Source organism: Malus domestica, chromosome 10, assembly GCF_042453785.1.
Source record: "Malus domestica chromosome 10, GDT2T_hap1".
In the NCBI taxonomy this organism is placed as follows: domain Eukaryota; kingdom Viridiplantae; phylum Streptophyta; class Magnoliopsida; order Rosales; family Rosaceae; genus Malus; species Malus domestica.
Window position 1 is genome coordinate 31293747 of NC_091670.1, and position 19695 is coordinate 31313441.

Sequence of the window (19695 nt, forward strand, 5' to 3'; positions counted from 1 at the left end):
AAAAATAAGATCCATTTTTCACTTATTTATATTATCCTGTTTCTTAGTCTGACACTGCACCAAACGCTTCACTAAGTTAGTCCAGCTTAGTCTATTCTAAGTCAGTCTAGCTTAGTTTCTGAAGCTAGTCAAGTGCAACAAACGCAGTCTATATTATCTATATACTAAAACCCAAACTCGGGTGCACTGTTCACAGACTGTGCGCAGACAAAAATGCCCCCAGTTGTTCTTCAGCTTTTTTTTTCACAGTAAAATGGCAGTTTTGTCCTCCCAGCCCACGCGTCTCTCATCCGTGTGCCTTTAGGTTCGATCTTCTGTTCCTCGCTTGGCACGCGTCCATCATCGATGCGGTTTATCGGTTCTCTGCTTTTTCTTTCGTTGCTTTCCATTTCTCTTCTCTCTCTTGCCCTCTTCTCAGTGTTTTGCAGGTTATTCTCCCATTCTCTGTCGCCATGGTCTCCATCGCTCTTAAACCTTCGTTTCTATCCCTGTCAAATCTTGGTTCGTTGGAAAAATTCGAAGCAATTTAAGCTTCTTCAGCTTTTTGATTTGGATTGAAGATGATTTTAAGTAAAAAAGGTTAACGTTTTCTGGTAAGTTCTTTGAATCCTACATCTCGGAGTTTTTTTTTTTTTTCCTTTTCATATCTATGGGTTTTGTTTTCTTCAATTTTAAAATATTAAAAATCGAATCTTTTTTTTTGGTAATATTTTTAATTAAATTATGCTATGGGTTCTGATGAGGCTTTGAATTGTGTGTGCGCTTGGATATGATTTAGTTTTCAACTTCAGGAAACGGTGGTGTTGCAATTTTGGGGTTTCTTGTGCAACCTTGGAACCACTTTGGGCTCAAGGTATATAAAAGGTATGAAACCTCATTGTACCTTATCTTATCTTCCAGTCGATAGGAATTTTGTTGGTTTTTTCGATTTTATCAAGGTCCCTATTTTTACCTCCAACATTTGGCGTTTGCTGATGAGTTTTTTTACTTTCTTAGTATGGCCTTTAAATTTTTTTGGTAGTTTTTGTAGATATAGCCTACAAATGTTGACCCGAAGGTTGGACATAATCATTACTTCCTATTACAATTTATTAACGTTAATTCAATTAACTAAAGTTGATTGGAATCTGACAATGATCGAGATATTTGCATAGGTGAGAGAATCTTGCTAACAGTTTTCGATATTCAGTTGGGATTTGTGTATGATTTTTTTTTTTTTTTTTGTAATTTTGGGTTTTGTTTATATCGTTAGATTCGTCGTCTGGGCGTATGATTTGCTTCTGTTTTTCGTTTTAGGAGACGTTATTCTTCGTTTATTGGGGCTTTTGTGTGAAGCTTTCAAAGCCCTTTGTGCTCAAGGTAAATAATTTTGGTTTTTTTCCTTTGAGGTTTTTGTGGAACAATTTTTTTTGTTTTTGTTTGTTTGTTTTTTTATTTTTTTTTTGTTATATTGTGATAGTTTTATTTTGTATATTATGAAAGTTGATTGTTTGAGAAATGTGTAACTGTTTATTTCTTTGTAGTTATGGTATGAGACGTGATATAAATTAAACAGGGTGAGATAAGGTATTTAGGTATCACAACAATTGATCGTGAAAAACTATTAACAAATTACATTTGAAACATTCATTCATTTATGTTATATGTGGTGGTTCCAAGCTTAAGTTCTTTTTCCATGCAGCCTTCTGTTAACCAATATAGGTCTATTCATTCTGGTAATGCTGCAAATGGACAAATCACATCAGAGTGCTCTGGTACCCCATTGTTACCTGATTTCATGGATTCATTTATCTCCATAACTATTATCTGTCTGCTGCCTATTACTATGGAGGTAAAACTTATGAGTGAACTCTTTGTTTTAGATTGGTTTATTTATGGATTGTCAGATTCTTCTTTAAATTCATATGTGTGGTATGAATGGTTTTCTGAATTTCTTTTAGGCTATGATGAGACTAGCAATGAGTACTTGAGATATGTAAATCCTGAGGGAGTAGAAATGATTTCTGTAAGTTCCTCTTCCGACTTCACAATTGTGAACTGGGTAGTCACCGTAATTGGTTACAAGCTTCCTGTGATAGTTGTCTAACGCTTCGAATGCGGCTCTCTAAAATTTAAATTATCTTTCTGAGTTTTCTTTTCTTCTAATTACATAAAATTGATATTTATTATATAATTATTTATTTGTCATATTTTCTGGTATATTGATTTCTTTTTTCTCAAAATTTTCGCTTCGTTTTATATAATGCACAGAAAGAAGGAGGAACGTCCAAACTGGGGTAAGGTGCAGTTAAGGATGTTTAAGATCTTTATGAGGTTGTGCACCATGACATCCTTTCTATGGACCTGAGGTCAGTCAAACATGTGTTATATGCGTATGGGTAGAGTTTCCATTGCTTGATTCTCCTCTACTTATATCACTTTATTGGCTGCCAATTTTAGGGGAAATTATAAGACATGGAAATTGTTGCCAAATGCGAGGACATAAGGTTGTCTATTTGCAAAGTTATGTTGAAGTGGCACAAGGACCCTAAGTTGGTATGTTTAAGTAGGTTACCTGATCTCCTTAGTTGGGTTTAGGTTTAATGCTCAGTGGTATGTTGTGCTTGTACTTCTTTTTAATTATCAAGGATATGCAGATATTGCAAGTGAAAAGGTTGTATATGTTGTGTTCATGCATTGTTGAGCGAGAGATGCAAAAGGAAGGACATATTCAATCCCAAGATCTGTGAGCTTTCACTTCTTAATTTTATTATTATTAATTTTGTTTGCTCTTTGAAGTTTGAATGTATGAGTTTTTTAATTTTATTGGGATTAGTTTTACCTGAGATGGGTTTTGGGTTTATTTTTAGATTATGAAATTTAATGTTGATTGATTTTCTAGGAAAAATGTGAGACTCTGAGTATGTTAAAAGGCTGAAACATTGCATGGAAATTTAATGTTACCTTTGCTCAGAGTTTTCTGTTTTAGCATGTTATGTTCCTAGGTAACATGCATTTGAAACTCTTTGTGCAGAAGAAAATATCTCATTACAACCACCTCAATCCAACAAAACTTTTATCACTTTTAAAACATTATCTAAACTCTCAACTCAAGTAAGTCTTCAGTTTCCATATACTTTTTATTTCTTAATATCTACGTGGTTTTCATAGTTTTGAACCATTAAATCACGTAACTTTATATTTACAATTATATTCTTTCTAATTGTTTGTATAAATTTCTTTTTTGCTCCCTGCAAGATGATGTCATGGTGTGGTTTAGTGGTGTTGAATATAATTGTAGAAACTGGTTCTTTAATCTATCATGCTGTAGGATTTCAAAGTTGAAACCCACTGACTTTCAATCTTTTCGAACAAATTCACTTTGTAAAGTAACAAAACAATAATATTCCTAAGGGAAATAAAATTGTTTGCTTTGCTGAGGTAGTTCTGTTTAGATTAATCAATACTATAGTGCATTTGAAACCTTAGTTATGGATCTTTTAGTTTCAATTTAAACACATCTAGAAACTTAGAGATACATTTATCAGCTCACATTTATATACTGCTGGAAAGTTATAGATCTGCTGATGATACTAGATTTAACTTTGGTAGTTTTTCAAACATAATTACCCATACAATTTCTAATCCCGCGCATCACTTTCTAGTATATTATACCTATACTAAAACCCCAACGATGTGGTACTGTTCACGGACAGTGCACGGACTAAAATGCCCCTCGATTTGTTTGTTAAGCCAAATTTTTGCCATCTTTTCCACAGTGAAAAGACTGCCTTGCCCTCATAGGCCACGGGTTGATACTTTCCTGTTTCCTTTTTTTTTTTTCTATATTGTTGTAGCTATCTACTAAAGCAGTTCCCGTCCACTGTTCATCATGTGAGAGGGCTACTGTTCATCATGTGTATCTTCTTTTAAATTCTGACTCCCTCTTCGATTCCAGCGTTTTTCCCTTACCTAATCCACACCTGGCAGCAAATGGTACCTGCCTTCCATAAAAAAATAATTAAAAAACCATACCTGATCCACATCTGGCAGCAATGATGCATGCCTTTCCACCAAAAAATAATTAAAAAACCAAAAATCTGGAACATGCAGAATAAAATGGATAGAAAAGGGGAAAAAGAAAGAGAGAGAGAAACAAAAGCTGAGCATGGATTGTGAGAGAGGGTGTCTATCACCAGAAAAAAAAATAATTAAAAAACACAACATCATGGCATCTGGAACAGTTCCCCACCACTGTTCATCACGTCTTTCCTTTCTTCCGCACATCGTTCCTCGCAATTCCTCTAATTTTTGCCCACGCGTTCATCGCTTTGCACACCTCCTCTTCAATCATCCTGTCCACGCGTCGATCATCGTCGAAGGGCTCTGCTTCGACTCCTTCTCGACTTTTCCTCTAACTCTCCTTCACTTTGCGGTCTTCTCTCATCTCTCACTCTTTCTCATGCTTTCTTTCTCTACCCAAGAAGCCTTCCATCCATTTCGATCTTTCCCACAAACCCTTATGTTGCTAAAGCTTGCCTTCCTTCGCTCTCCGATCTCGATTTCTCTCTCACTTTCCTGCTGAAAAAGACCAACCCAGTAGAAATTTCTCCAGTTCTCTCTCTCAAAAACTATAAATCACAGCGGCCAAACTCCAGAAAAATAAAAATAAATAAATAAATGGAATTCGAAAAGCCATTTGCTTTTCCTTGGATTTGGGTTTTCCTTCGATTTCTACACTGTCCAAAACTAGCGGCGTGGATCAAGCTAGGGTTTTCTCTGAGCCGCGATTGTTGCTCTGTCCTCCGCCGTCCGTCACTGTAAGTCCTTTTTTTTTCCAGAATTTTCAATGCATCGTTTTCTCTTCGTGTCTAACTTTTGTGTGTCTCTGTTATAAAATGTTGACGCCGAAGGTTTGTTGCTGAAAAATTGCGGCTACAAGTTTTTTCAGATTTTCCAATTTCGTTGCCAAAAATAAAAAAAATAAAAACTCCGACGACCAGCGTTTTGTGGTGAGTTTTCCAGTTTTGTCTATGCTCTTTTTTCTAATTTTGGATTTGCAAATGAGTATTCTTTTTTCTTTGTTCCTTCGTGACTTGCATGCTGCTATATAATTTGGTTCTGTTTTTGTTTGTTCTCAAAGTTTGGTGTGTGGGAATCCGTTAGTGCTTCATTTTTGCTCTGTACCAAGAGTTGTTTTCTTCTTTCTTATGGTTGTGAATATATGTATGTGAACATATAAAACCTTCGTTTGGAGTGAATCGAAAAGCTTACTACGATAAAATTATATTTTGTGGTACTTGAATATTAGCCCATGGTATAATCAGTTTCTACTCAAAGTCTAGAAATCAAAGGACCCCAAATTTGCCAGAAAACGAGTAGAGGTTGGTTGTCCTGCAATCTAACCTCAATAATTATGGTTTTCACTTTATAAATTCTGGATTTTTTTAGTTAATTGTTTGGACTTTGAATTGGCAGATGAGGTTATATTAAGTTTTGAACTTTGATTTTTGTTTTGTGTGATTGCAGAGCAAGGAGAATTGACCCCAGTTAGCTCCAACCTTGCGGTAAACTTTTCTTTTTGTTTAGAGTTATGAGAATTCTTATAGAAAAAATTAGAAAAACTCATATTATAATTTTTGGTTTAAATATGTTTTTAATTTGGTCCACCATGTTATGTTTGTTAACAAGAACCTATAAGAGTCTCAAATTCAGTTTCGAACTCTGACTAAAAATGGAACTTGGTGCCTCCTAAGCCCTCAAAATTTAAGTAACCCCATGATTTTTACATTACTGCGTTCGTTTTCTCAACTAATTATTGTTATATGAATTGTATTCTTCTATTAAAAATGATTAATTACACTGTCCAAAAAAATAAAAAATAAAAAACCTCATGCATTGCAGGTTTGGGATGATAGTTTAAAATCAATATGCTCATTAGCCAGTCTGAGAACCTAATTTGGGAAGTGGGTTTTAAAGTTTCAATAGTTTCGTTATGTGTAATTTTCTTGCTTTGCCTACTAAGAATCTAATAACCAAATGCTTAGTTATTTTCTCCAAATGGTTTTCGATTTGTTGTAGGTAAACGAGGGCTACTCTACTGTTTATGCAGCAGGGGAAGGGAAGGGAAGTAAAAATTATAAGCAAATGCGTATAAGTTACAAGCTTTTAATTAAAAATGGAAATGGAGTGACAACAAACAAAATATAGGTAAAACTGACCACTGCATTCTTTCTATTTAAATATAAATCAATTGATTAAGTTTGTGTCTATACAAGTTTAAAATGAAGTTATGTGTTGATTTTAAAAGAACCATGCATGCTGGATTTTTATAGAAGTGTCATGAAAGTTTTATACCAAACTTTTTACAGGGATTAAGTTCATTTAAGTATGGGTCGTTTTGTATTTGAAATCTGAAAGGAGAAACAGAAATTACAAGAAGAAGAGGAAGATTGCGTTCCGATCATGGCCTTCTCTTCCTGCCTCTTATCCAAATCCTGACAAGTTAGTTACTCAACCTTCACTTCTCATCCGTCTCCTTTTTTTTTTCTTTTTTTTTATATTGTTTGGCTTCTGAGATTTGAGAAAATTAGGACATTTAAAGATTTTGATTTCATTTTAAATTTTCTTAAATTTATTGATTATTAGATGACATAGTTTGTGATATACTGTAATTGATTTGAGTGATTATAATTTTAATTTTTCATGGTTAGAGCGGCATCGCGATGAAATGGGTATGAATTAACATATTTTGTGCGTTTGAATCCTCAATGAAGTTGTTTACTACAGTAATTGTGTTTGTTTGATAATAGGGATCTTGTTGAAAAGCAAGGAAGAAGAATTGAATTAGATTATTGCGGGGCTCAGGAAAAACTATGCTTTTTTACAAGAGAAATTTACGAAATAAGAGTTGGATAAGATGGTAAGTAGATGGGTTTGATATTCATTGTGGCTGAATTTAGGTAACTTCTGTACATTATTAAATGTTTGAATATGTCTATCGGGCTGCAATGGAATCTCTCATTATGGAAAGAGAGGCTAGACTTGAAATTGAGCGACGACAAAATTCCCTCTCATATGAGCACAGGAGAGTTCAAAGAGAGCTTTTAAGTGCTACTCAGAAGGTAGGCTCCATGTGCAATTGTTCTTGCTATTTAGGCAATTTCCTGGAACATTGAGTAGAAAAACAAATTAGAATTTTGTTGGTTTTTTCTTTTATGAAGTGTAAGCGTTAATGCATTTCATCCTAATATGCAACTTATATTAGTATCGCATTTTGAAAGGTTAGCATCTCAAGTGAACCAAATTTACCATTTTCCATTTAAATGAATTTTAAGATAACCTCCGGTCCATGTTTGTTTAACAATTTGTTATAATTCATTATATAGTTTTCAAAAAGGTCGTGCATAATTCTTGCTGAACTTGGTTTGGGTTTCTTTTGTTTACGGATGGAGTGAGTTAATCACAGTTCTATCCGGTTAGTCATGTTCCCATTGTTGCATGACTTTTTGAACAGAAAACAAGGTTTATTATTTCAATTTCCACATCTACTTTTGATTTGGTAGATGTTGATTAATCTCATCTGTACCTGTTACTATTTTGTGGCTATATATGATTTATTTGACTTCCCAATTCTATATAATTAGTACCATTGAAATACATTTGGCATACGTTAATTCTGCCTTTCTACAATTTCTACAATTTCTCATTGCTGCTTAAGTGGAACAAAATTAACTCAAACATTGCTTACGAAGAGAATGAAGTTGCATAATCTTTCATGAAATTTTCAATCCCGCAGCAACGCGCGGGCACAAATATCTAGTACTATATACTAAAACCCAAACAGAAAAACACTGTTCATTAACAGTGATGTGACGAAATTGACCCTGCTTGGTCTGTTTAATTTCAATTGCACCATGTTTTACACGTGTTTGTCATCAGTGAAATGGAAGCAGGCTGAAAAATCTGGGGTGTTCCACCTGCTTCCTTGCTCTTCTGTTCCTCTTCTGGACTCTTCTTTCCCATCGACTTCTCTGTCACTATCTCGCAACCAGCTACAACACTGATTCCCCCTCCATTTCTCCCGCTTAGCAAAAGAAAATCAAAGGGGTTCACCTGCGCTTCTCTCTCTCTCTCTCTCTCTCCCTCCTCCAGTGAAGCACCTCCATACATAGGTATCGTTTCTCCCGTAATTATATATTTAATTATTTGAAAGTTAGTTCTTCTGTGTAAAATTTTTGAGTTTTTGATTACCTGCAATTTTCAATTTTCTACGATATAGGGTTTTTGGATAATTTCATGATTTAGCGATCCGCGCATTTTCCATAACCCTCTTTACGGAAGGTAAGCAATTTACCCTGCTTTAGATTTAAAAAAATTCTTTACCAAAGAAATTTATAATCTGGTGATTTCTAGGGATCCAAGGATTGAAAAAATTATGGGTTCTTAGAGGATTGGAGTGAGTGAAAGCGATTAATCAATCAATCAAAGAAAGAAGTGAAATTTTCTTGGAAAGTCAAGATCTTTTGTTTGATTTCTCATTGCGGTGCAAATTCTCCTTTCTCAATTGATTCAAAGCATAGGATTAGAAAAAATATGTAATTATTGGGGGGTTTTTGTTTTTGGTGGATTTAGAGTTTTGTTTAAGTTTTATTATATTATAGTTGAATTTGGTTGCTCCTTGGCTGTGGGGAGAGAGGTCTAGGTGCGTCAATTGGTGAAGCAGGGGTTGGGGAAAGAGACATGGGGTGTAAGGAGTGTAGGTGCAGATAAGCGTTTGAGGTAGAGATTTTGGGTTTTCCATTTGGCCATCTGATTGTTGTAATCAGTTAGTCTCTCGATCCTGATGAGAGATTGAATTGGATTTGGAGTTCTGATTTGTCGAGAGAGTTAGGGACTATACAGGGAGAGATGAAGGTCTGTCGTTTGCTGAAATGGATATTAGGGGGAGAGAGAAACGGGAGAGCAGGGGTGGAAGAGAAAAATGGCTGGGGTCTTTTGTACTAATTTTTTATTTTTATTTTTATTTATTTGAGGTTTTGTGATAAGGGAGGCTGCTCTACTGCAGCAACAGAAAAATTAAAAATTGTTTCAAAGAGGAGTGAAATGACTCCAATTTTAGGAAGTTTGTGCTTTTGGTTTGTATGAGAAAAGAGAGAACACGAAGTGGGAGATGAAGATACAAAATAGTAAGTTTAATTGTAATTTAATTTTTTTTTATACTGTTAGTGGAGGAGGGGGAGGGGGAGGGCGTCAGGTAGTCGACAGCCGGCACTCCATGATCACGTCGAATCCTTATAACTCCGCCTATGTCTTACATGGCCGGTCCCAAGCCCGGATAAAGGAGGAGGGGGAGGGCGTCAGGTAGTCGACAGCCGGCACTCCATGATCACGTCGAATCCTTATGAAAATGAATCCAGAACAAAATCGCGCTAAAGCTAGGGCGTCACCCGTAAGTGGCGCGCTGTGTGGCCCGAGCACAGTGATAAGTGAGCAAGGGTCGCTGTATCTCCATCGGCACCCGGATGCAGTGTTAAATGAGCAAGGGGGCCATAGAAACTTCTTTTCGAACGACTCCACTCAAAGTTGTTTGGGAGCATATGCTCCTATCAACTTTACCCGGGACACACAAAAGAAGTACTTTGATCCTATTAGACGGGGGAGGGTGAAGAAGCTAGGACAGAAGGGTAGAGTTCAAGAGAGCAAAATGCGTTTAGGAACGTGGAATATAGGAACCTTAACGGGAAAATCTATGGAAGTAGTGGAAGTTATGGTGAGGAGAAGGATAAATATTATGTGCCTACAAGAAACTAAGTGGGTTGGTAGTAAGGCAAAGGATCTAGAAAACTCAGGGTTTAAACTTTGGTATTCGGGCACAAATAGAACGAGAAACGGTGTTGGCATCATCGTGGACAAGACCTTGGTACAAGATGTTGTAGATGTCAAGAGGGTAGGAGATAGAATCATGGCAATCAAGATTGTAATAGGACAAGAACTTATCAATGTGATTAGTGCGTACGCACCTCAAGTAGGGTTGGATACGAGTTCGAAGGAGAAATTTTGGGAAGATCTTGGAGACTTGGTGCAAGGAATTGCTCAGACGGAGAAGTTATTTATAGGAGGAGATTTAAATGGACACGTGGGCAGGGAGACAGGCAACTATGGAGGTTTTCATGGTGGCCATGGTTTTGGGGAGAGAAACGAGGATGGGGAAGCTATCTTGGATTTTGCAATGGCATATGATCTCTTCTTAGCCAACACCTTCTTTAAGAAGAGAGAAGAACATGTGATCACCTACAAGAGTGGGTCGTCAAAAACACAAATAGATTTTCTTCTAATGAGGAAAGGGGATCGTATAACTTGTAAGGATTGCAAAGTTATACCAGGAGAGAGCGTGGCTAATCAACATCGCTTGTTGGTGATGGATGTACATATCAAAAGAGTAAGACAAAAGAACAAGACTTGGAAGTGCCCAAGGACTAGATGGTGGAATCTAAAAGAAGAAAAACAAGCAAAGAGAAGGTAATCACCCAATGTGTGTGGGATAGAGAGGGGGAAGCTAGCCAAATGTGGGATTCCATGGCTAGTTGTATCCGAAAAGTAGCAAAAGAGGTATTAGGAGAGTCCAAGGGCTTTGCCCCACACCAAAAGGAATCTTGGTGGTGGAATGAGGAGGTACAAACGAAAGTGAAGGCTAAGAAGGAATGTTGTAAAGCCTTATACAAGGAGAGGACCGATGAAAATGGTGAAAGGTATAGAAAAGCGAAGCAAGAGGCGAAGAAAGCTGTCAGAGAAGCTAAGTTAGCGGCTTACGACGATATGTATAAACGACTAGATACCAAAGAAGGAGAGTTGGATATCTATAAACTATCTAGAGCAAGGGAAAAGAAGACAAGGGACCTAAACCAAGTGAGGTGCATCAAGGATGAGGATGGAAAGGTTCTTGCTACAGAGAACGCGGTTAAAGACAGATGGAGAGGTTATTTTCATAATCTTTTCAATGAAGGACATGAAATGAGTGCTTCTTTAGGGGAGTTGAGTAACTCAGAAGAGTGTAGAAACCACTCTTTTTATCGTCGAATCCGGAAGGAAGAAGTGGTTGTAGCTTTGAAGAAGATGAAGCATAAAAAAGCAATAGGCCCAGACGATATACCAATCGAAGTGTGGAAACTTTTGGGAGAGACAGGTATAACATGGCTCACTGACCTTTTCAATAGGATTTTGAAAACGAAGAAGATGCCAAATGAGTGGCGAACGAGCACTTTGGTGCCTATCTACAAGAATAAGGGCGACGTACAAAATTGCATGAACTATAGGGGTATTAAGCTAATGAGTCATACAATGAAGCTCTGGGAGAGAGTCATTGAGCATAGATTGAGGCAAGAGACACGGGTTTCGGACAACCAATTCGGGTTCATGCCAGGGCGCTCAACCATGGAGGCAATCTATCTCTTACGAAGATTGATGGAAAGATATAGAGATGGGAAAAAGGATTTACACATGGTCTTTATAGATTTGGAAAAAGCGTATGATAGGGTCCCAAGAGACATTCTTTGGAGGATTTTAGAGAAGAAAGGAGTACGAGTAGCATATATCCAAGCTATAAAGGATATGTATGAAGGAGCAAAGACTGCCGTAAGAACTCATGAAGGACAAACCGAAAGCTTTCCCATAACTGTAGGATTACATCAAGGCTCATCCTTAAGTCCTTACCTTTTTGCGTTGGTAATGGATGAGTTAACAGGACATATTCAAGATGATATTCCTTGGTGTATGCTTTTCGCAGACGATATAGTGTTGATAGATGAAACTCAGGAAGGGGTAAATGCAAAGCTTAACCTTTGGAGAGAAGTGTTGGAATCTAAAGGTCTTCGCCTAAGCCGATCAAAGACAGAATATATGGAGTGCAAGTTCAGTGCAAATGGAGGCCAAAACGAGTTAGGGGTGAGGATCGGAGATCAAGAAATACCAAAGAGCGACCGTTTTCGTTACCTAGGATCTATCTTGCAAAAGAACGGAGAATTAGATGGAGATCTCAACCATAGAATACAAGCTGGATGGATGAAGTGGAAGAGTGCATCCGGCGTGTTGTGTGACCGCCGTATGCCACTGAAGCTCAAGGGAAAATTTTATAGGACGGCAATAAGGCCGGCGATGCTGTATGGCACAGAATGTTGGGCGGTGAAACATCAACACGTACACAAAATGGGTGTAGCGGAGATGAGGATGCTTCGTTGGATGTGTGGGCACACGAGAAAGGATAAGATTAGGAATGAGGATATCCGGGGTAAAGTAGGAGTAGCCGAAATTGAAGGAAAGATGAGAGAAAATCGGTTACGGTGGTTTGGACATGTGCAAAGAAGGCCTACTGACGCTCCGATTAGAAGATGCGACTATGGGACAGAGGTTCAGGGCCGAAGGGGTAGAGGAAGACCTAGGAAAACTTTAGAAGAGACTCTAAGAAAAGACTTAGAGTACTTGGATCTAACGAAGGACATGACACAGGATCGAGCACAATGGCGTTCTAAGATTCATATAGCCGATCCCACTCAGTGACTTGGATTTTCCAAGTCTCCAACCGAGAAGTTTTCCTCACTCGGGAAATTAAGGGAACACTACCCCAACCTACATGCTCCACTCAGAAAGCTTCAACATACAAGCTTCAACAAAAGAAAATTCAAAGAACTTAGCGAAGAAGGCTTTGGTGTATTTAACACAATACGTTGAAATGAGGAAAGCTTATTTATTGATATCTCCGATAAGCTACAAATATGTACATATACATGAGTCAAAATAAACACACAAGAGGGAGCCTTCACAAAGGTTGCTTAGGAGAAGTCTCAGCAGTCGGTAAAGCCCCAGAAAGAGAAGGCACCGGAGGGGGATCATTTGGAGCCTCAGTACTGGACAGAACCCTAGAAGGAGGAGGCATCAGAGGTTGATCATTTGGAGCTTCATTACGCGGTACAGCCCCAGAAGACGAAGGCAATAAATGCCTTTGGAACAAACCCACAAATCTCTGATGATCAAGTAAAACCTGACCATCAGTTTCCTTCATCTGGTCAAGCCTCCTCTTCATGTTTGTAGCATAGTCATGTGCGAGCCGGTGCAACTGTTTATTCTCATGCTTGAGCCCTCTAATCTCCTGTTTGAGACTCATCACTTCAGCCGCCAATGATTCAACTTGGCGGGTTCGAGCAAATAGGCGTTGGGCCATATTAGACACAGAACCTGCACACTAAACACTGAGAGCCAGCGAATCCTTAACAGCTAACTCATCAGACCGTTTGGAAAGTAGTCTGTTATCTTTGGGAGTGAGAAGGTTCCTGGCCACCACCGCAGCGGTCATATCATTCTTCATCACGGAATCCCCAACGGTAAGAGGACCAGTAGGGGAGACGAAGGATGGGCGCCATATGTTGTCTGGAGAAGGCGGGGCTGCCTCTTCAACAAGGTTCAAGTCAAAACGACGGTCGGAGGGGCCAGACATTTTCAAAGGTGTTGAAGAGAGAAGAGGTCGGACAAATCAAGATCTTAGAAGTGCAAGAATGAAGCTTCTACTGGTGGAGATTCAAGTGTGCTTTAGAACTTAATGCCAGCCCCTATAAAAATCTGCACTCGACGGAGCTTCATAAATCGAAGAGGCGTTTGCTTTCTCAAAAGCTGAGCTGCTTAGAGATCACGAGGGTTGACCTCAGAAATCGAAGAGGCGTTTGCTTTCTCAAAAGTTGGGCTGCTCAAAGACCACGAAGGCCGATCTCAGAAATCGAAGAGGCGCTCGCTTTCTCAAAAACTGGGCTCCCCAGAGACCACGAGGGCCGATCTCAGAAATCGAAGAGGCACCTACTTTTCCAGCCTTGTCAGCACCTGTCACACGCACACTCAGCTTTGCGGAAATTATGGGTATTCTGTCGAAGACTTCTGGGGAAGTAGAAAACACATGAATCTTACTGTTCAATCACCCACTTCCCACACGCAACAATAGCTCATGGGTACCACAGATAACTTTGCCAAAGTTCTCTGCCAAAGTTGAGCACGTGAAGCTTGCAGCTCCCACTACATCGCTCTGACCAAGAAGGGTAAAAGAATAGCAAAGAAACAGCACTAACAAAGTTTAGACCCATAAATTTTGAAGGTCTAGCTACCATATTATTACCCACAAGGGTAAAGGAACAGTACCACTGCTGGATAATTGGAAAGTCCCTGTGTGTCAACCTCTGTGCTTCGTGGCAAGGTAGACTAGCAAACATGCCCAACCTTTACTCACATTCGAGAAAACACTCCCAATAAGATTGCTTGCTCCAAAATCGATGAGGCACTGTCCTCCGAATCTCGAGAGCCAGACTCCCAACATGACTACTTTATTAAAAATCGAAGAGAGGGTAAAGGAACAGTACCATTGCTGGATAATTGGAAAGTCCCTGTGTGTCAACCTCTGTGCTTCGTGGCAAGGTAGACTAGCAAACATGCCCAACCTTTACTCACATTCGAGAAAACATTCCCAACAAGATTGCTTGCTCCAAAATCGAAGAGGCACCGCCTTCCGAATTTCGAGAGCCAGACTCCCAACATGATTACTTTCTCAAAAATCGAAGAGACACTGCTCCCCGAATCTTCGAGAGCCAGACCCCCAGCATGATTGCTTTCTCGATGAGGCATCATTCTCCGAATCAATCGAAGAGGCGCTCGCTTTCTCAAAAGCTGGGCTGCTCAGAGACCACGAGGGCCGATCTCAGAAATCGAAGAGGCACCTACTTTTCTAGCCTTGTCAGCACCTGTCACACGCACACTCAGCTTTGCAGAAATTATGGGCATTCTGTCGAAGATTTCTGGTGAAGTAGAAAGCACATGAATCTTACTGTTCAATTACCCACTTCCCACACGCAACAATAGCTCATGGGTACCACAGATAACTTTGCCAAAGTTCTCTGCCAAAGTTGAGCACGTGAAGCTTGCAGCTCCCACTACATCGCTCTGACCAAGAAAGGTAAAAGAATAGCAAAGAAACAGCACTAACAAAGTTTAGACACATAAATTTTGAAGGTCTAGCTACCATATTATTACCCACAAGGGTAAAGGAACAGTACCACTGCTGGATAATTGGAAAGTCCCTGTGTGTCAACCTCTGTGCTTCGTGGCAAGGTAGACTAGCAAACATGCCCAACCTTTACTCACTTTCGAGAAAACACTCCCAACAAGATTGCTTGCTCCAAAATCGAAGAGGCACCGTCCTCCAAATCTCGAGAGCCAGACTCCCAACATGACTACTTTCTCAAAATCGAAGAGAGGGTAAAGGAACAGTACCATTGCTGGATAATTGGAAAGTCCCTGTGTGTCAACCTTTGTGCTTCGTGGCAAGGTAGACTAGCAAACATGCCCAACCTTTACTCACATTCGAGACAACACTCCCAACAAGATTGCTTGCTCCAAAATCGAAGAGGTACCGCCCTCCGAATCTCGAGAGCCAGACTCCCAACATGATTACTTCCTCAAAAATCTAAGAGACACTGCTCTCCGAATCTCGAGAGCCAGACCCCCAGCATGATTGCTTTCTCAAAAATCGAAGAGGCATCGTTCTCCGAATCTCGAGAGCCAGATACCACATACCACTTTTTCAAAGTGCTCTGACAGAGTTAAAACATGTGAAACTGACAGCTCCCACTACCGTGCTATGACCAAGCAGGGTAAAGGAATAGCATTACTACTTGTTGTTAGGGAGACGCCTATATATGTCGACCTCCATCCCTAACGGACAGGCAGACCTGCAAAAATGCTCAACCCTTCATCATATCTGAGAGGGCACTCCCAACGAAGCCTTTCGAAATATTCAGCTTTCTTTCCCCCCGATAATACCTCTGCAAACAAGCTATACTAGAGCAAGAATATCTCATATCATCAGGGTTAAAAGCAAGAGTATCCCATATCATGCTTTTTCCCTGTCTTTTCCTTTGGCCTTGTTTTTACCTGCAAGACAAGGAGAAAGAGAGCAATCAGTCAGCACTTGGAATCAAGCTTCCAGCCAGGAACTGACTGCCTGGAACCCCTTACCTGATTACTTACCTGGCATTGCTCTCGAGTACTCATCTTCAACATCTTATGTTTCCAGGGAAGATTCCGCATCTGCTTGAGGAACAGATAGGGCAAGTGCGAAGGATACAAGGAAGCATGTGGAGACAAGCGTAACAGCACACGTGCCGATACATCCATTACTCTGTCAAAAGCAAAAGTATCCCATATCAGCAGGGTGGAACGTACTCTAGATTTGATGGACTTGTTTTGACCCTCAAATTCTTCAGTCGGCCTTATACTCTGGAGAAAACCAGAAAACCCTCCAACTCAGTTCAAGAATAAGCCTGTGGAAAGTTACTTCTTCAAAAGCAAAAGTATCTCATATCATCTCTTCTCATTTTTCTTCTCTTTATCCTTCATACTGTTGCAAGATGGGGAGAAGGTGAACAATCAGTCGGAGCTCTGATTGCTTACCTTGTCTGTCACCTCTTTCAGCAGACCCCCTAGCTCGGCGACTTGGGGGACTCCTACTACATGGTTTGTATCGCGCTTGACCAAGCCTGAAACTACAAGTAAGCTTCAAGTGAAATTGATACATTACCTTGTGCATCTCCACCAGTTAAAGATACCACCCCTGGATGGAGGAAAAATACTTCCAGAGAAGATGCCACATCTACCTATGAGACAGATAAGGCAAGTCAAGACGACACCACACTCCGATACTTAGAAGTTTCGTGATTACGAGATCATTCTCCCACAATATTTCCTAATGTCATTTGTACTAAATCATTCACTTGTACTCACTAAAGGAGAGCTTGAACCTATGTACTTGTGTAAACCCTTCACAATTAATGAGAACTCTTCTATTCCGTGGACGTAGCCAATCTGGGTGAACCACGTACATCTTGTGTTTGCTTTCCTATCTCTATCCATTTATATACTTATCCACACTAATGACCAGAGCAATCTAGCGAAGATCACAAAAAGCGACCGTTTTCGCTACCTAGGATCTATCTTGCAAGAGAACGGAGAATTGGATGGAGATCTCAACCATAGAATACGAGCTGGATGGATGAAGTGTAAGAGCGCATCCGGCGTGTTGTGTGACCGTCGTAGGCCACTGAAGCTCAAGGGAAAATTTTATAGGACGGCAATAAGGCCAGCGATGTTGTATGGCACAGAATGTTGGGCGGTGAAGCATCAACACGTACACAAAATGGGTGTAGCGGAGATGAGGATGCTTCGTGGGATGTGTGGGCACACGAGAAAGGATAAGATTGGGAATGAGGATATCCGAGGTAAAGTAGGAGTAGCCGAAATTGTAGGAAAGATGAGAGAAAATCGGCTCCGGTGATTTGGACATGTGCAAAGAAGGCCGACTGACGCTCCGGTTCGAAGATGTGACTACGGGACAGAGGTTCAGGGCTGAAGGGGTAGAGGAAGACCTAGGAAAACTTTGGAAGAGACTCTAAGAAAAGACTTAGAGTACTTGAATCTAACGGAGGACATGACACAAAACCGAGCGCAATGGCGTTCTAGGATTCATATAGCCGACCCCACTTAGTGGGAAAAGGCTTTGTTGTTGTTGTTGTTGTTGTTGTAGTGGAGGAACCCATCTATAGGGTGAAGTGGTAGGTCTAAAAATGGATATCATCCAGTGGAAGGACCCAAATGAGGTGGTTTATTTTTAGACAAGATGAGAAGATGTAAACAGTTGGAGGTAGGTCCATACCATTTTCCAAGTTCTTTATTAATGTGAATGTTTATGTTAACCTGATTAGGAACTTAAGTGAATAAATCGTTTTCGAATTTGTAAACAAATAATTGCTTACAAAATAATGAACTCTGTTAAACAAAAATAATTGCCTACATTAGAGAATAAACATTATTGAAGTATATTTTAAAATATTTTTAATTTATATAAATAGATAGGTTGCTATTGCATTCTGTGCCTAAATCAAATCACTAACTTGAATCATGCTCTTTATTTGGGAACTGTTGTGTATTTCTTATTTGAATTAGTAGGGTTTGCATGTTTCTTTTTCAAATTTGATTTTGTGTGATTTCATTTTGATAGATATTTCAGAATTTCCGAAAGCAGGTGCGGTTTGATCAATTAAGGCCAACCTGATTTACAGAGGTCTGATTAGAGAGGTACACTACTAATTACCTCACTTTTCTCCCAAGAGTATGCTGCTTTTTCCAAAAGGAAAAGATTAGCTTGGTTTGATCTCTTATTTGAATTGTGTATATTTGGTTTGATCTCTTAATTTGTGTTGTGCTAATTTTGTATGAATTAATTTGGGTTGGACAGAGGAAGCAAATAATTTTTTTAATTAATAAATTTAGTTTGGTTTGATCTCTTATATGCTGATGAATATTATATACCGAACCATGAACATGTCAAGAAGCTGTTCGTTACAAACTATTCATTACAACTTTGCACCAACTGTTTTTGTTATGCCTAACAGTTTTAAAACCTGCAGCATCGCGCGGGCTCCTTTACTAGTATATCTCTATTTTTAAATGGAAAATTTTAGATTCAAAGCACATAAAATGTGAGACAAAATATTTATTATAGACTATTGCTAGGCTTAACCAAACCCTTCAGCCTTTACTGTAGTCGTACTGAAATAAAAACATAATTATTTGGCAATTTGATATTAAGTATCAAGCAGATCTAGCCAAACGAAACCAAAGCAGATGGCCCAAGTCTATAAAAAACAGCAAGTGGTCATCTACCACAGTGATGAAAATGTGTTGACCTCTTGCATGATGTTATGGATTCGAACTTCGTCTGTGGTTAATTTAACATCTAATCTTATAAAATCTTTTGTTGACAAATATAAAAGTCTATAAAAAAAACACAAGATTCTTGCTGCAAGTTGCATTTGAAATTAAACTAGCTAGACTATTTTAAAAATCTAACAAAAATGAAAGTATCCCAAGAAATAAAGCACTTGGCAAGACCATTAAAAATACAAATTGCATTTGAGCTGGTTGTCACAAAAAGGTTCAAAGAATAAGGTTTACTGTAGACAGCCGGTAAATACAATTTTGTAGAACAAAATGTTAACTTTTAATTGCCACTTAGTACTACGTACGGTCTAGTGATATTTCTTTTCACTTGTAAGTGAGAGGTATTAGATTTGATTCTCGTCAAAAATGAATTTTAATCACATTATTGCTAGTCATTGTGAGGCTAAAATCCACTTCTCTTATTGTAGATAATAACATTTGCTCAAAAAAAAAAAAAAAACTTTCAGTATTAATTAAGAAATTTAATAACAAAAATTACTAAATTCTTTCTAAAAGCATGCAAAAATTAATACCAAATTGGAATTTTTAACTTTTTTCCTCAAATTTGAATTGAGTTAAATTTTTAAATATTGTACGTTTAACATTAAAAATGGGTACACTTCATTATAAAAAATGAGTACATTATAAATAAATAAAAAGTGAATAGATTTAACATTAAGAAAATGTGTACATTTCACATAAAAAAAATGGGTACATTTAATATGCATACAACAAAATGGTACATTTTTTTTTATAATAAAAATAGGTTCATTATAGATAATTTATGGGTACAAATAAAAGATTAAAAAGAATTATGGGTACAAAAAAAGTTTTAAAATACAGGCAAAAAAAATTAGGCTTTTTATATTAGCACCCTACAAAATGTTGAATGCACCCACATTAAAGTTT

The 19695-nt window shown here is 38.5% G+C and overlaps 3 long non-coding RNA genes across 7 annotated transcripts; all 3 read left to right on the plus strand.

Moving 5' to 3' along the window:
* The first annotated feature begins 323 nt into the window (after positions 1 to 323).
* Positions 324 to 2774, plus strand: LOC108174360 (uncharacterized). Of its 2 annotated transcripts, XR_011571907.1 has the most exons (5): positions 324 to 593; positions 1297 to 1359; positions 1524 to 1566; positions 1682 to 1831; positions 1941 to 2774. It is a non-coding gene; the product is annotated as an uncharacterized lncRNA (long non-coding RNA). The 2 variants fall into 2 exon arrangements; XR_011571906.1 differs by lacking the exons at positions 1297 to 1359; positions 1524 to 1566 and adding an exon at positions 779 to 864 and having other exon boundaries at positions 426 to 593.
* A 1252-nt stretch (positions 2775 to 4026) lies between these two features.
* On the plus strand, positions 4027 to 7320 carry LOC103414188 (uncharacterized). Of its 4 annotated transcripts, XR_011572123.1 has the most exons (6): positions 4027 to 4799; positions 4893 to 4991; positions 5509 to 5546; positions 6061 to 6189; positions 6351 to 6483; positions 6792 to 7320. It is a non-coding gene; the product is annotated as an uncharacterized lncRNA (long non-coding RNA). The 4 variants fall into 4 exon arrangements; XR_011572124.1 differs by having other exon boundaries at positions 4029 to 4799; positions 6400 to 7320; XR_011572122.1 differs by having other exon boundaries at positions 4031 to 4799; positions 6351 to 7320.
* An 839-nt stretch (positions 7321 to 8159) lies between these two features.
* Positions 8160 to 18353, plus strand: LOC139188816 (uncharacterized). The gene is made up of 2 exons (XR_011572126.1): positions 8160 to 8322; positions 18065 to 18353. It is a non-coding gene; the product is annotated as an uncharacterized lncRNA (long non-coding RNA).
* The last annotated feature ends 1342 nt before the right edge of the window (positions 18354 to 19695 follow it).